The sequence below is a fragment of the Phyllobates terribilis genome, unplaced genomic scaffold, assembly GCF_046119375.1.
Source record: "Phyllobates terribilis strain yellow unplaced genomic scaffold, ASM4611937v1 Scaffold_4__5_contigs__length_816908805, whole genome shotgun sequence".
Lineage (NCBI taxonomy): Eukaryota > Metazoa > Chordata > Amphibia > Anura > Dendrobatidae > Phyllobates > Phyllobates terribilis.
The window spans coordinates 364,649,165-364,667,370 of NW_027362764.1; positions in this window are offsets into that span (position 1 = coordinate 364,649,165).

An 18,206-nucleotide genomic window follows, 5' to 3' on the forward strand; every position below is an offset into this window, starting at 1 on the left:
TTTGTGAAAATATCCACTAAATGATGGAATAATATGTGTGAGGGTACCACAGGAGAGTTCCAAATGTGTGTGGGTAGAATATATATCCCACGGGGGTAAATTGAAAAAAGTTTTTAAAAAAAATTTTTTGGACTTAGTCATTTTTCCGGCGTTTATCAGACTTTCAGATAGGGGAAATGTCAGTGAGCGTTCTGATTTCAGTCCCAGAGCGATTCGCCCAATGAGTCCTTGATATTTAGTCGTTTTCAGCCAATTTTCTGGATTTTTGAAAATTTCACTTTTTTGTGAAAATATCCACTAAATGATGGAATAATATGTGTGAGGGTACCCCAGGAGAGTTCCAAATGTGTGTGTGTAGAATATATATCCCACAGGGGTAAAATTGAAAAAAGTTGAAAATTATTTTTTTTTGGACTTAGTCATTTTTCCGGCGTTTATCAGACTTTCAGATAGGGGAAATGTCAGTGAGCGTTCTGATTTCAGTTCCAGAGCGATTCGCCCAATGAGTCCTTGATATTTAGTCGTTTTCAGCCAATTTTCTGGATTTTTGAAAGTTTCACTTTTTTGTGAAAATATCCACTAAATGAGGGAATAATATGTGTGAGGGTACCCCAGGAGAGTTCCAAATGTGTGTGGGTAGAATATATATCCCACGGGGGTAAAATTGAAAAAAGTTGAAAAAAATTTTTTTTGGACTTAGTCATTTTTCCGGCGTTTATCAGCCTTTCAGATAGGGGAAATGTCAGTGAGCGTTCTGATTTCGGTTCCAGAGCGATTCTTCCAATGAGTCCTTGATATTTAGTCGTTTTCAGCCAATCTTCTGGATTTTTGAAAATTACACTTTTTTTGTGAAAATATCGACTAAATGAGGGAATAATATGTGTGAGGTTACCCCAGGAGAGTTCCAAATGTGTGTGGGTAGAATATATATCCCACGGGGGTAAAATTGAAAAAAGTTGAAAAAAATTTTTTTTTGGACTTAGTCATTTTTCCGGCGTTTATCAGACTTTCAGATAGGGGAAATGTCAGTGAGCGTTCTGATTTCGGTTCCAGAGCGATTCGCCCAATGAGGCCTTGATATTTAGTCGTTTTCAGCCAATTTTCTGGATTTTTGAAAGTTTCACTTTTTTGTGAAAATATCCACTAAATGAGGGAATAATATGAGTGAGGGTACCACAGGAGAGTTCCAAATGTGTGTGGGTAGAATATATATCCCACGGGGGTAAAATTGAAAAAAGTTGAAAAAAATTTTTTTTTGGACTTAGTCATTTTTCCGGCGTTTATCAGACTTTCAGATAGGGGAAATGTCAGTGAGCGTTCCGATTTCAGTTCCAGAGCGATTCGCCCAATGAGTCCTTGATATTTAGTCGTTTTCAGCCAATTTTCTGGATTTTTGAAAATTTCACTTTTTTGTGAAAATATCCACTAAATGAGGGAATAATATGTGTGAGGTTGCCCCAGGAGAGTTCTAAATGTGTGTGGGTAGAATATATATCCCACGGGGAGAAATTGAAAAAAGTTTAAAAAAAAATTTTTTTAGACTTAGTCATTTTTCCTGCGTTTATCAGACTTTCAGATAGGGGAAATGTCAGTGAGCATTCCGATTTCAGTTCCAGAGCGATTCGCCCAATGAGTCCTTGATATTTAGTCGTTTTCAGCCAATTTTCTGGATTTTTGAATGTTTCACTTTTTTGTGAAAATATCCACTAAATGATGGAATAATATGTGTGAGGGTACCACAGGAAAGTTCCAAATGTGTGTGGGTAGAATATATATCCCACGGGGGTAAAATTGAAAAAAGTTGAAAAAATTTTTTTTTTTTGGATTTAGTCATTTTTCCGGCGTTTATCAGCCTTTCAGATAGGGGAAATGTCAGTGAGCGTTCTGATTTCGGTTCCAGAGCGATTCGTCCAATGAGTCCTTGATATTTAGTCGTTTTCAGCCAATTTTCTGGATTTTTGAAAATTTCACTTTTTTGTGAAAATATCCACTAAATGATGGAATAATATGTGTGAGGGTACCCCAGGAGAGTTCCAAATGTGTGTAGGTAGAATATATATCCCACGGGGGTAAAATTGAAAAAAGTTGAAAAACATTTTTTTTTGGACTTAGTCATTTTTCCGGCGTTTATCAGACTTTCAGATAGGGGAAATGTCAGTGAGCATTCCGATTTCAATTCCAGAGCAATTCGCCCAATGAGTCCTTGATAATTAGTCGTTTTCAGCCAATCTTCTGGATTTTTGAAAATTACACTTTTTTGTGAAAATATCCACTAAATGAGGGAATAATATGTGTGAGGTTGCCCCAGGAGAGTTCTAAATGTGTGTGGGTAGAATATATATCCCACGGGGAGAAATTGAAAAAAGTTTAAAAAAAAATTTTTTTAGACTTAGTCATTTTTCCTGCGTTTATCAGACTTTCAGATAGGGGAAATGTCAGTGAGCGTTCCGATTTCAGTTTCAGAGCGATTCGCCCAATGAGTCCTTGATATTTAGTCGTTTTCAGCCAATTTTCTGGATTTTTGAAAGTTTCACTTTTTTGTGAAAATATCCACTAAATGAGGGAATAATATATGTGAGGGTACCCCAGGAGAGTTCCAAATGTGTGTGGGTAGTATATATATCCCACGGGGGTAAAATTGAAAAAAGTTGAAAATTATTTTTTTTTGGACTTAGTCATTTTTCCGGCGTTTATCATACTTTCAGATAGGGGAAATGTCAGTGAGCGTTCCGATTTCAGTTTCAGAGCGATTCGCCCAATGAGTCCTTGATATTTAGTCGTTTTCAGCCAATTTTCTGGATTTTTGAAAGTTTCACTTTTTTGTGAAAATATCCACTAAATGAGGGAATAATATGTGTGAGGGTACCCCAGGAGAGTTCCAAATGTGTGTGGGTAGAATATATATCCCACGGGGGTAAAATTGAAAATAGTTGAAAATTTTTTTTTTTTGGACTTAGTCATTTTTCCGGCGTTTATCAGACTTTCAGATAGGGGAAATGTCAGTGAGCGTTCTGATTTCAATTCCAGAGCAATTCACCCATTGAGTCCTTGATATTTAGTCGTTTTCAGCCAATTTTCTGGATTTTTGAAAATTTCACTTTTTTATGAAAATATCCACTAAATGAGGGAATAATATGTGTGAGGGTACCACAGGAGAGTTCCAAATGTGTGTGGGTAGAATATATATCCCACGGGGGTAAATTGAAAAAAGTTTTAAAAAATTTTTTTTTGGACTTAGTCATTTTTCCGGCGTTTATCACAATTTCAGATAGGGCAAATGTCAGTGAGCATACCGATTTCAGTTCCAGAGCGATTCGCCCAATGAGTCCTTGATATTTAGTCGTTTTCAGCCAATTTTCTGGATTTTTGAAAGTTTCACTTTTTTGTGAAAATATCCACTAAATGAGGGAATAATATGTGTGAGGGTACCCCAGGAGAGTTCCAAATGTGTGTAGGTAGAATATATATCCCACGGGGGTAAAATTGAAAAAAGTTGAAAAACATTTTTTTTTGGACTTAGTCATTTTTCCGGCGTTTATCAGACTTTCAGATAGGGGAAATGTCAGTGAGCATTCCGATTTCAATTCCAGAGCAATTCGCCCATTGAGTCCTTGATATTTAGTCGTTTTCAGCCAATTTTGTGGATTTTTGAAAATTTCACTTTTTTATGAAAATATACACTAAATGAGGGAATAATATGTGTGAGGGTACCACAGGAGAGTTCCAAATGTGTGGGTAGAATATATATCCCACGGGAGTAAATTGAAAAAAGTTTAAAAAAATTTTTTTTTGGACTTAGTCATTTTTCCGGCGTTTATCAGACTTTCAGACAGGGGAAATGTCAGTGAGCATTCCGATTTCAGTTCCAGAGCAATTCGCCCAATGAGTCCTTGATATTTAGTCGTTTTCAGCCAATTTTCTGGATTTTTGAAAATTTCACTTTTTTGTGAAAATATTCACTAAATGAGGGAATAATATGTGTGAGGGTACCACAGGAGAGTTCCAAATGTGTGTGGGTAGAATATATATCCCACGGGGGTAAATTGAAAAAAGTTTAAAAAAATTTTTTTTTGGACTTAGTAATTTTTCCGGCGTTTATCAGACTTTCAGATAGGGGAAATGTCAGTAATCATACTAATTTCAGTTCCAGAGCGATTCGCCCAATGAGTCCTTGATATTTAGTCGTTTTCAGCCAATTTTCTGGATTTTTGAAAATTTCACTTTTTTGCGAAAATATCCACTAAATGAGGGAATAATATGTGTGAGGGTACCCCAGGAGAGTTCCAAATGTGTGTAGGTAGAATATATATCACACGGGGGTAAAATTGAAAAAAGTTGAAAAACTTTTTTTTTTGGACTTAGTCATTTTTCCGGCGTTTATCAGACTTTCAGATAGGGGAAATGTCAGTGAGCATTCCGATTTCAATTCCAGAGCAATTCGCCCATTGAGTCCTTGATATTTAGTCGTTTTCAGCCAATTTTCTGGATTTTTGAAAATTTCACTTTTTTATGAAAATATCCACTAAATGAGGGAATAATATGTGTGAGGGTACCACAGGAGAGTTCCAAATGTGTGGGTAGAATATATATCCCATGGGGGTAAATTGAAAAAAGTTTAAAAAAATTTTTTTTTGGACTTAGTCATTTTTCCGGCGTTTATCAGACTTTCAGATAGGGGAAATGTCAGTGAGCGTTCTGATTTCAGTTCCAGAGCGATTCGCCCAATGTGTCCTTGATATTTAGTCGTTTTCAGCCAATTTTCGGTATTTTTGAAAGTTTCACTTTTTTGTGAAAATATCCACTAAATGAGGGAATAATATGTGTGAGGGTACCCCAGGAGAGTTCCAAATGTGTGTGGGTAGAATATAGATCCCTCGGGGGTAAATTGAAAAAAAATTTAAAAAAAAATTTTTTTGGACTTAGTCATTTTTCCGGCGTTTATCAGACTTTCAGATAGGGGAAATGTCAGTGAGCATACCAATTTCAGTTCCAGGGCGATTCGCCCAATGAGTCCTTTATATTTAGTCGTTTTCAGCCAATTTTCTGGATTTTTGAAAGTTTCACTTTTTTGTGAAAGTATCCACTAAATGAGGGAATAATATGTGTGAGGGTACCCCAGGAGAGTTCCAAATGTGTGTGGGTAGAATATATATCCCACGGGGGTAAAATTGAAAAAAGTTGAAAAACATTTTTTTTTGGACTTAGTCATTTTTCCGGCGTTTATCAGACTTTCAGATAGGGGAAATGTCAGTGAGCATTCCGATTTCAATTCCAGAGCAATTCGCCCATTGAGTCCTTGATATTTAGTCGTTTTCAGCCAATTTTCTGGATTTTTGAAAATTTCACTTTTTTATGAAAATATACACTAAATGAGGGAATAATATGTGTGAGGGTACCACAGGAGAGTTCCAAATGTGTGGGTAGAATATATATCCCACGGGGGTAAATTGAAAAAAGTTTAAAAAAATTTTTTTTTGGACTTAGTCATTTTTCCGGCGTTTATCAGACTTTCAGATAGGGGAAATGTCAGTGAGCATTCCGATTTCAATTCCAGAGCAATTCGCCCATTGAGTCCTTGATATTTAGTCGTTTTCAGCCAATTTTCTGGATTTTTGAAAATTTCACTTTTTTATGAAAATATACACTAAATGAGGGAATAATATGTGTGAGGGTACCACAGGAGAGTTCCAAATGTGTGGGTAGAATATATATCCCACGGGGGTAAATTGAAAAAAGTTTAAAAAAATTTTTTTTTGGACTTAGTCATTTTTCCGGCGTTTATCAGACTTTCAGATAGGGGAAATGTCAGTGAGCATACTAATTTCAGTTCCAGAGCGATTCGCCCAATGAGTCCTTGATATTTAGTCGCTTTCAGCCAATTTTCTGGATTTTTGAAAGTTTCATTTTTTGTGAAAATATCCACTGAATGAGGGAATAATATGTGTGAGGGTACCACAGGAGAGTTCCAAATGTGTGTGGGTAGAATATATATCCCACGGGGGTAAATTGAAAAAAGTTTTAAAAAATTTTTTTTTGGACTTAGTAATTTTTCCGGCGTTTATCAGACTTTCAGATAGGGGAAATGTCAGTGAGCATACTAATTTCAGTTCCAGAGCGATTCGCCCAATGAGTCCTTGATATTTAGTCGCTTTCAGCCAATTTTCTGGATTTTTGAAAGTTTCATTTTTTGTGAAAATATCCACTGAATGAGGGAATAATATGTGTGAGGGTACCACAGGAGAGTTCCAAATGTGTGTGGGTAGAATATATATCCCACGGGGGTAAATTGAAAAAAGTTTTAAAAAATTTTTTTTTGGACTTAGTAATTTTTCTGGCGTTTATCAGACTTTCAGATAGGGGAAATGTCAGTGAGCATACTAATTTCAGTTCCAGAGCGATTCGCCCAATGAGTCCTTGATATTTAGTCGTTTTCAGCCAATTTTCTGGATTTTTGAAAGTTTCACTTTTTTGTGAAAATATCCACTAAATGAGGGAATAATATGTGTGAGAGTACCCCAGGAGAGTTCCAAATGTGTGTAGGTAGAATATATATCCCATGGGGGTAAAATTGAAAAAAGTTGAAAAACATTTTTTTTTGGACTTAGTCATTTTTCTGGCGTTTATCAGACTTTCAGATAGGGGAAATGTCAGTGAGGGTTCGGATTTCAGTTCCAGAGCGATTCGCCCAATGTGTCCTTGATATTTAGTCGTTTTCAGCCAATATTTAGGATTTTTGAAAATTTCACTTTTTTGTGAAAATATCCACTAAATGAGAGAATAATGTGTGTGAGGGTACCCCAGGAGAGTTCCAAAGGTGTGTACGTAGAATATATATCCCACGGGGGTAAAATTGAAAAAAGTTGAAAAACATTTTTTTTTTGGACTTAGTCATTTTTCCGGCGTTTATCAGACTTTCAGATAGGGGAAATGTCAGTGAGCGTTCTGATTTCAATTCCAGAGCAATACGCCCAATGAGTCCTTGATATTTAGTCGTTTTCAGCCAATATTTTGGATTTTTGAAAATTTCACATTTTTGTGAAAATATCCACTGAATGAGAGAATAATATGTGTGAGGGTACCCCAGGAGAGTTCCAAAGGTTTGTACGTAGAATACATATCCCACGGGGGTAAAATAGAAAAAAGTTGAAAAAATTTTTTTTTTTGACTTAGTCATTTTTTCGGCGTTTATCAGACTTTCAGATAGGGGAAATGTCAGTGAGCGTTCCGATTTCAATTCCAGAGCAATTCGCCCAATGAGTCCTTGATATTTAGTCGTTTTCAGCCAATTTTCTGGATTTTTGAAAATTTCACTTTTTTATGAAAATATCCACTAAATGAGGGAATAATATGTGTGAGGGTACCACAGGAGAGTTCCAAATGTGTGTGGGTAGAATATATATCCCACGGGGGTAAATTGAAAAAAGTTTTAAAAAAAAATTTTTTTTGGACTTAGTCATTTTTCCGGCGTTTATCAGACTTTCAGAGAGGGGAAATGTCAGTGAGCATTCCGATTTCAGTTCCAGAGCGATTCGCCCAATGAGTACTTGATATTTAGTCGTTTTCAGCCAATTTTGTGGATTTTTGAAAGTTTCACTTTTTTGTGAAAATATCCACTAAATGAGGGAATAATATGTGTGAGGGTACCCCAGGAGAGTTCCAAATGTGTGTGGGTAGAATATATATCCCACGGGGGTAAAATTGAAAAAAGTTGAAAAAAATTTTTTTTTGTACTAGATCATTTTTCCGGCGTTTATCAGACTTTCAGATAGGGGAAATGTCAGTGAGTGTTCTGATTTCAGTTCCAGAGCGATTCGCCCTATGAGTCCTTGATATTTAGTCGTTTTCAGCCAATTTTCTGGATTTTTGAAAATTTCACTTTTTTGTGAAAATATTCACTAAATGAGGGAATAATATGTGTGAGGGTACCACAGGAGAGTTCCAAATGTGTGTGGGTAGAATATATATCCCACGGGGGAAAATTGAAAAAAGTTTTAAAATATTTTTTTTTGGACTTAGTAATTTTTCCGGCGTTTATCAGACTTTCAGATAGGGGAAATGTCAGTGAGCATACTAATTTCAGTTCCAGAGCGATTCGCCCAATGAGTCCTTGATATTTAGTAGTTTTCAGCCAATTTTCTGGATTTTTGAAAATTTCACTTTTTTGTGAAAATATCCACTAAATGAGGGAATAATATGTGTGAGGGTACCCCAGGAGAGTTCCAAATGTGTGTAGGTAGAATATATATCCCACGGGGGTAAAATTGAAAAAAGTTGAAAAAAATTTTTTTTTGTACTTAGTCATTTTTCCGGCTTTTATCAGACTTTCAGATAGGGGAAATGTCAGTGAGTGTTCTGATTTCAGTTCCAGAGCGATTCGCCCTATGAGTCCTTGATATTTAGTCGTTTTCAGCCAATTTTCTGGATTTTTGAAAATTTCACTTTTTTGTGAAAATATTCACTAAATGAGGGAATAATATGTGTGAGGGTACCACAGGAGAGTTCCAAATGTGTGGGTAGAATATATATCCCACGGGGGTAAATTGAAAAAAGTTTAAAAAAAATTTTTTTTGGACTTAGTCATTTTTCCGGCGTTTATCAGACTTTCAGATAGGGGAAATGTCAGTGAGCATTCCGATTTCAGTTCCAGAGCAATTCGCACAATGAGTCCTTGATATTTAGTCGTTTTCAGCCAATTTTCTGGATTTTTGAAAATTTCACTTTTTTGTGAAAATATCCACTAAATGAGGGAATAATACGTGTGAGGGTACCACAGGAGAGTTCCAAATGTGTGTGGGTAGAATATATATCCCACGGGGCTAAAATTGAAAAAAGTTGAAAAAAATTTTTTTTTGGACTTAGTCATTTTTCCGGCGTTTATCAGACTTTCAGATAGGGGAAATGTCAGTGAGCATTCCGATTTCAGTTCCAGAGCAATTCGCACAATGAGTCCTTGATATTTAGTCGTTTTCAGCCAATTTTCTGGATTTTTGAAAATTTCACTTTTTTGTGAAAATATCCACTAAATGAGGGAATAATATGTGTGAGGGTACCCCAGGAGAGTTCCAAATGTGTGTAGGTAGAATATATATTCCACGGGGGTAAAATTGAAAAAAGTTGAAATTTTTTTTTTTTTTGGACTTAGTCATTTTTCCGGTGTTTATCAGACTTTCAGATAGGGGAAATGTCAGTGAGCGTTCCGATTTCAGTTCCAGAGCGATTCGCCCAATGAGTCCTTGATATTTAGTCGTTTTCAGCCAATTTTCTGGATTTTTGAAAATTTCACTTTTTTGTGAAAATATCCACTAAATGAGGGAATAATATGTGTGAGGTTGCCCCAGTAGAGTTCCAAATATGTGTAGGTAGAATATATATCCCACGGGGATAAAATTGAAAAAAGTTTAAAAAAAATTTTTTTTGGACTTAAGTCATTTTTCCGGCGTTTATCAGACATTCAGATAGGGGAAATGCCAGTGAGCGTTCCGATTTCAGTTCCAGAGCAATTCGCCCAATGAGTCCTTGATATTTAGTCGTTTTCTGCCAATTTTCTGGATTTTTGAAAATTTCACTTTTTTGTGAAAATATCCACTAAATGAGGGAATAATATGTGTGAGGGAACCCCAGGAGAGTTCCAAATGTGTGTAGGTAGAATATATATCCCACGGGGGTAAAATAGAAAAAAGTTGAAAAATTTTTTTTTTGGAATTAGTCATTTTTTCGGCGTTTATCAGACTTTCAGATAAGGGAAATGTCAATGAGTGTTCTGATTTCAGTTCCAGAGCGATTCGCCCTATGAGTCCTTGATTTTTAGTCGTTTTCAGCCAATATTTTGGATTTTTGAAAATTTCACTTTTTTGTGAAAATATCCACTAAATGAGGGAATAATATGTGTGAGGGTACCACAGGAGAGTTCCAAATGTGTGTGGGTAGAATATATATCCCACGGGGTTAAATTGAAAAAAGTTTTAAAAATTTTTTTTTTGGACTTAGTCATTTTTCCGGCGTTTATCAGACTTTCAGATAGGGGAAATGTCAGTGAGCATTCCGATTTCAGTTACAGAGTGATTTGCCCAATGAGTCCTTGATATTTAGTCGTTTTCAGCCAATTTTCTGAATTTTTGAAAATTTCACTTTTTTATGAAAATATCCACTAAATGAGGGAATAATATGTTTGAGGGTACCCCAGGAGAGTTCCAAATGTGTGTGGGTAGAATATATATCCCACGGGGGTAAAATTGAAAAAAGTTGAAAAATTTTTTTTTTTGGACTTAGTCATTTTTCCGGTGTTTATCAGACTTTCAGATAGGGGAAATGTCAGTGAGCGTTCTGATTTCAGTTCCAGAGCGATTCGCCCAATGAGTCCTTGATATTTAGTCGTTTTCAGCCAATTTTCTGGATTTTTGAAAATTTCACTTTTTTGTGAAAATATCCACTAAATGAGGGAATAATATGTGTGAGGGTACCCCAGGAGAGTTCCAAATGTGTGTGGGTAGAATATATATCCCACGGGGGTAAATTGAAATAAGTTGTAAAAAAATTTTTTTTGGACTTATTCATTTTTCCGGCGTTCATCAGACTTTCAGATAGGGGAAATGTCAGTGAGCATACCAATTTCAGTTCCAGAGCGATTCGCCCAATGAGTCCTTGATATTTAGTCATTTTCAGCCAATTTTCTGGATTTTTAAAAATTTCAGTATTTTATGAAAATATCCACTAAATGAGGGAATAATATGTGTGAGGGTACCACAGGAGAGTACCAAATGTGTGTGGGTAGAATGTATATCCCACGGGGCTAAAATTTAAAAAAGTTGAAAATTTTTTTTTTTTCGACTTAGTCATTTTTCCGGCGTTTATCAGACTTTCAGATAGGGGAAATGTCAGTGAGCATACCAATTTCAGTTCAAGGGCGATTCGCCCAATGAGTCCTTTATATTTAGTCGTTTTCAGCCAATTTTCTGGATTTTTGAAAGTTTCACTTTTTTGTGAAAATATCCACTAAATGAGGGAATAATATGTGTGAGGGTACCCCAGGAGAGTTCCAAATGTGTGTGGGTAGTATATATATCCCACGGGGGTAAATTTGAAAAAAGTTGAAAAAAAAATTTTTTTGGACTTAGTCATTTTTCCGGCGTTTATCAGACTTTCAGATAGGGGAAATGTCAGTGAGCGTTCTGATTTCAATTCCAGAGCAATTCACCCATTGAGTCCTTGATATTTAGTCGTTTTCAGCCAATTTTCTGAATTTTTAAAAATTTCACTTTTTTTTGAAAATATCCACTAAATGAGGGAATAATATGTGTGAGGGTACCACAGGAGAGTTCCAAATGTGTGTGGTTAGAATATATATCCCACGGGGGTAAATTGAAAAAAGTTTTAAAAAAATTTTTTTTGGACTAAGTCATTTTTCCGGCGTTTATCAGACTTTCAGATAGTTGAAATGTCAGTGAGCATTCCGATTTCAGTTCCAGAGCAATTCGCCCAATGAGTCCTTGATATTTAGTCGTTTTCAGCCAATTTTCTGGATTTTTGAAAATTTCACTTTTTTGTGAAAATATCCACTAAATGAGGGAATAATATGTGTGAGGGTACCACAGGAGAGTTCCAAATGTGTGTGGGTAGAATATATATCCCACGGGGCTAAAATTGAAAAAAGTTGAAAAAAAATTTTTTTTGGACTTAGTCATTTTTCCGGCGTTTATCACACTTTCAGATAGGGGAAATGTCAGTGAGCGTTCCAATTTCAGTTCCAGAGCAATTCGCCCAATGAGTCCTTGATATTTAGTCGATTTCAGCCAATTTTCTGAATTTTTGAAAATTTCATTTTTTTATGAAAATATCCACTAAATGAGGGAATAATATGTTTGAGGGTACCCCAGGAGAGTTCCAAATGTGTGTGGGTAGAATATATATCCCACGGGGGTAAAATTGAAAAAAGTTGAAAAACATTTTTTTTTGGACTTAGTCATTTTTCCGGCGTTTATCAGACTTTCAGATAGGGGAAATGTCAGTGAGCATTCCGATTTCAATTCCAGAGCAATTCGCCCATTGAGTCCTTGATATTTAGTCGTTTTCAGCCAATTTTCTGGATTTTTGAAAATTTCACTTTTTTATGAAAATATACACTAAATGAGGGAATAATATGTGTGAGGGTACCCCAGGAGAGTTCCAAATGTGTGTGGGTAGTATATATATCCCACGGGGGTAAAATTGAAAAAAGTTGAAAAATTTTTTTTTTTGGACTTAGTCATTTTTCCGGCGTTTATCAGACTTTCAGATAGGGGAAATGTCAGTGAGCGTTCTGATTTCAGTTCCAGAGCGATTCGCCCAATGAGTCCTTGACATTTAGTCGTTTTCAGCCAATTTTCTGGATTTTTGAAAATTTCACTTTTTTGTGAAAATATCCACTAAATGAGGGAATAATATGTGTGAGGGTACCCCAGGAGAGTTCCAAATGTGTGTGGGTAGAATATATATCCCACGGGGGTAAATTGAAATAAGTTGTAAAAAAATTTTTTTTGGACTTATTCATTTTTCCGGCGTTTATCAGACTTTCAGATAGGGGAAATGTCAGTGAGCATACCAATTTCAGTACCAGAGCGATTCGCCCAATGAGTCCTTGATATTTAGTCATTTTCAGCCAATTTTCTGGATTTTTAAAAATTTCAGTATTTTATGAAAATATCCACTAAATGAGGGAATAATATGTGTGAGGGTACCACAGGAGAGTTCCAAATGTGTGTGGGTAGAATGTATATCCCACGGGGCTAAAATTTAAAAAAGTTGAAAAAAATTTTTTTTTCGACTTAGTCATTTTTCCGGCGTTTATCAGACTTTCAGATAGGGGAAATGTCAGTGAGCATACCAATTTCAGTTCCAGGGCGATTCGCCCAATGAGTCCTTTATATTTAGTCGTTTTCAGCCAATTTTCTGGATTTTTGAAAGTTTCACTTTTTTGTGAAAGTATCCACTAAATGAGGGAATAATATGTGTGAGGGTACCCCAGGAGAGTTCCAAATGTGTGTGGGTAGTATATATATCCCACGGGGGTAAAATTGAAAAAAGTTGAAAAATTTTTTTTTTTGGACTTAGTCATTTTTCCGGCGTTTATCAGACTTTCAGATAGGGGAAATGTCAGTGAGCGTTCTGATTTCAGTTCCAGAGCGATTCGCCCAATGAGTCCTTGATATTTAGTCGTTTTCAGCCAATTTTCTGGATTTTTGAAAGTTTCACTTTTTTGTGAAAATATCCACTAAATGAGGGAATAATATGTGTGAGGGTACCCCAGGAGAGTTCCAAATGTGTGTGGGTAGTATATATATCCCACGGGGGTAAATTTGAAAAAAGTTGAAAAAAAAATTTTTTTGGACTTAGTCATTTTTCCGGCGTTTAGCAGACTTTCAGATAGGGGAAATGTCAGTGAGCGTTCTGATTTCAATTCCAGAGCAATTCACCCATTGAGTCCTTGATATTTAGTCGTTTTCAGCCAATTTTCTGAATTTTTAAAAATTTCACTTTTTTTTGAAAATATCCACTAAATGAGGGAATAATATGTGTGAGGGTACCACAGGAGAGTTCCAAATGTGTGTGGGTAGAATATATATCCCACGGGGGTAAATTGAAAAAAGTTTAAAAAAAATTTTTTTTGGACTAAGTCATTTTTCCGGCGTTTATCAGACTTTCAGATAGTTGAAATGTCAGTGAGCATTCCGATTTCAGTTCCAGAGCAATTCGCCCAATGAGTCCTTGATATTTAGTCGTTTTCAGCCAATTTTCTGGATTTTTGAAAATTTCACTTTTTTGTGAAAATATCCACTAAATGAGGGAATAATATGTGTGAGGGTACCACAGGAGAGTTCCAAATGTGTGTGGGTAGAATATATATCCCACGGGGGTAAAATTGAAAAAAGTTGAAAAACATTTTTTTTTGGACTTAGTCATTTTTCCGGCGTTTATCAGACTTTCAGATAGGGGAAATGTCAGTGAGCATTCCGATTTCAATTCCAGAGCAATTCGCCCATTGAGTCCTTGATATTTAGTCGTTTTCAGCCAATTTTCTGGATTTTTGAAAATTTCACTTTTTTATGAAAATATACACTAAATGAGGGAATAATATGTGTGAGGGTACCACAGGAGAGTTCCAAATGTGTGGGTAGAATATATATCCCACGGGGGTAAATTGAAAAAAAGTTTAAAAAAAAATTTTTTTGGACTTAGTCATATTTCCGGCGTTTATCAGACTTTCAGATAGGGGAAATGTCAGTGAGCATTCCGATTTCAGTTCCAGAGCAATTCGCACAATGAGTCCTTGATATTTAGTCGTTTTCAGCCAATTTTCTGGATTTTTGAAAATTTCACTTTTTTGTGAAAATATCCACTAAATGAGGGAATAATATGTGTGAGGGTACCACAGGAGAGTTCCAAATGTGTGTGGGTAGAATACATATCCCACGGGGCTAAAATTGAAAAAAGTTGAAAAAAAATTTTTTTTGGACTTAGTCATTTTTCCGGCGTTTATCAGACTTTTAGATAGGGGGAATGTCAGTGAGCGTTCTGATTTCAGTTCCAGAGCGATGAGCCCAATGAGTCCTTGATATTTAGTCGTTTTCAGCCAATTTTCTGGATTTTTGAAAGTTTCATTTTTTGTGAAAATATCCACTAAATGAGGGAATAATATGTGTGAGGGTACCACAGGAGAGTTCCAAATGTGTGTGGGTAGAATATATATCCCACGGGGGTAAATTGAAAAAAGTTTAAAAAAATTTTTTTTTGGACTTAGTAATTTTTCCGGCGTTTATCAGACTTTCAGATAGGGGGAATGTCAGTGAGCATACTAATTTCAGTTCCAGAGCGATTCGCCCAATGAGTCCTTGATATTTAGTCGTTTTCAGCCAATTTTCTGGATTTTTGAATGTTTCACTTTTTTGTGAAAATATCCACTAAATGAGGGAATAATATGTGTGAGGGTACCCCAGGAGAGTTCCAAATGTGTGTGGGTAGAATATATATCCCACGGGGGTAAAATTGAAAGAAGTTGAAAAAAATTTTTTTTTGTACTTAGTCATTTTTCCGGCGTTTATCAGACTTTCAGATAGGGAAATGTCAGTGAGTGTTCTGATTTCAGTTCCAGAGCGATTCGCCCTATGAGTCCTTGATATTTAGTCGTTTTCAGCCAATTTTCTGGATTTTTGAAAATTTCACTTTTTTGTGAAAATATTCACTAAATGAGGGAATAATATGTGTGAGGGTACCACAGGAGAGTTCCAAATGTGTGGGTAGAATATATATCCCACGGGGGTAAATTGAATAAAGTTTAAAAAAAATTTTTTTTGGACTTAGTCATTTTTCCGGCGTTTATCAGACTTTCAGATAGGGGAAATGTCAGTGAGCATTCCGATTTCAGTTCCAGAGCAATTCGCACAATGAGTCCTTGATATTTAGTCGTTTTCAGCCAATTTTCTGGATTTTTGAAAATTTCACTTTTTTGTGAAAATATCCACTAAATGAGGGAATAATACGTGTGAGGGTACCACAGGAGAGTTCCAAATGTGTGTGGGTAGAATATATATCCCACGGGGCTAAAATTGAAAAAAGTTGAAAAAAAATTTTTTTTGGACTTAGTCATTTTTCCGGCGTTTATCAGACTTTCAGATAGGGGAAATGTCAGTGAGCATTCCGATTTCAGTTCCAGAGCAATTCGCACAATGAGTCCTTGATATTTAGTCGTTTTCAGCCAATTTTCTGGATTTTTGAAAATTTCACTTTTTTGTGAAAATATCCACTAAATGAGGGAATAATATGTGTGAGGGTACCACAGGAGAGTTCCAAATGTGTGTAGGTAGAATATATATCACACGGGGCTAAAATTGAAAAAAGTTGAAAAAAAATTTTTTTTGGACTTCGTCATTTTTCCGGCGTTTATCAGACTTTCAGATAGGGGAAATGTCAGTGAGCGTTCCGATTTCAGTTCCAGAGCAATTCGCCCAATGAGTCCTTGATATTTAGTCGTTTTCAGCTAATTTTCTGAATTTTTGAAAATTTCAATTTTTTATGAAAATATCCACTAAATGAGGGAATAATATGTGTGAGGGTACCCCAGGAGAGTTCCAAATGTGTGTAGGTAGAATATATATCCCACGGGGGTAAAATTGAAAAAAGTTGAAAAACATTTTTTTTTTGGACTTAGTCATTTTTCCGGCGTTTATCAGACTTTCAGATAGGGGGAATTTCAGTGAGCGTTCTGATTTCAGTTCCAGAGCGATTCGCCCAATGAGTCCTTGATATTTAGTCGTTTTCAGCCAATTTTCTGGATTTTTGAAAGTTTCATTTTTTGTGAAAATATCCACTAAATGAGGGAATAATATGTGTGAGGGTACCACAGGAGAGTTCCAAATGTGTGTCGGTAGAATATATATCCCACGGGGGTAAATTGAAAAAAGTTTTAAAAAATTTTTTTTTGGACTTAGTAATTTTTCCGGCGTTTATCAGACTTTCAGATAGGGGAAATGTCAGTGAGCATACTAATTTCAGTTCCAGAGCGATTCGCCCAATGAGTCCTTGATATTTAGTCGTTTTCAGCCAATTTTCTGGATTTTTGAAAGTTTCACTTTTTTGTGAAAATATCCACTAAATGAGGGAATAATATGTGTGAGGGTACCCCAGGAGAGTTCCAAATGTGTGTGGGTAGAATATATATCCCACGGGGGTAAAATTGAAAAAAGTTGAAAAAATTTTTTTTTTGTACTTAGTCATTTTTCCGGCGTTTATCAGACTTTCAGATAGGGGAAATGTCAGTGAGTGTTCTGATTTCAGTTCCAGAGCGATTCGCCCTATGAGTCCTTGATATTTAGTCGTTTTCAGCCAATTTTCTGGATTTTTGAAAATTTCACTTTTTTGTCAAAATATTCACTAAATGAGGGAATAATATGTGTGAGGGTACCACAGGAGAGTTCCAAATGTGTGTGGGTAGAATATATATCCCACGGGGGTAAATTGAAAAAAGTTTAAAAAAATTTTTTTTTGGACTTAGTAATTTTTCCGGCGTTTATCAGACTTTCAGATAGGGGAAATGTCAGTGGGCATACTAATTTCAGTTCCAGAGCGATTCGCCCAATGAGTCCTTGATATTTAGTCGTTTTCAGCCAATTTTCTGGATTTTTGAAAATTTCACTTTTTTGTGAAAATATCCACTAAATGAGGGAATAATATGTCTGAGGGTACCCCAGGAGAGTTCCAAATGTGTGTAGGTAGAATATATATCCCACGGGGGTAAAATTGAAAAAAGTTGAAAAACTTTTTTTTTTTGGACTTAGTCATTTTTCCGGCGTTTATCAGACTTTCAGATAGGGGGAATGTCAGTGAGCGTTCTGATTTCAGTTCCAGAGCGATTCGCCCAATGAGTCCTTGATATTTAGTCGTTTTCAGCCAATTTTCTGCATTTTTGAAAGTTTCATTTTTTGTGAAAATATCCACTAAATGAGGGAATAATATGTGTGAGGGTACCCAAGGAGAGTTCCAAATGTGTGTGGGTAGAATATATATCCCACGGGGGTAAAATTGAAAAAAGTTGAAAAAAAATTTTTTTTGGACTTAGTAAATTTTCCGGCGTTTATCAGACTTTCAGATAGGGGAAATGTCAGTGAGTGTTCTGATTTCAGTTCCAGAGCGATTCGCCCAATGAGTCCTTGATATTTAGTCGATTTCAGCCAAAATTCTGGATTTTTGAAAATTTCACTTTTTTGTGAAAATATCCACTAAATGAGGGAATAATATGTGTGAGGGTACCACAGGAGAGTTCCAAATGTGTGTGGGCAGAATATATATCCCACGGGGCTAAAATTGAAAAAAGTTGAAAAAAAATTTTTTTTGGACTTAGTCATTTTTCCGGCGTTTATCAGACTTTCAGATAGGGGAAATGTCAGTGAGTGTTTCTGATTTCAGTTCCAGAGCGATTCTCCCTATGAGTCCTTGATATTTAGTCGTTTTCAGCCAATTTTCTGGATTTTTGAAAATTTCACTTTTTTGTGAAAATATTCACTAAATGAGGGAATAATATGTGTGAGGGTACCACAGGAGAGTTCCAAATGTGTGTGGGTAGAATATATATCCCACGGGGGTGAATTGAAAAAAGTTTAAAAAAATTTTTTTTTGGACTTAGTCATTTTTCCGGCGTTTATCAGACTTTCAGATAGGGGAAATGTCAGTGAGCATAC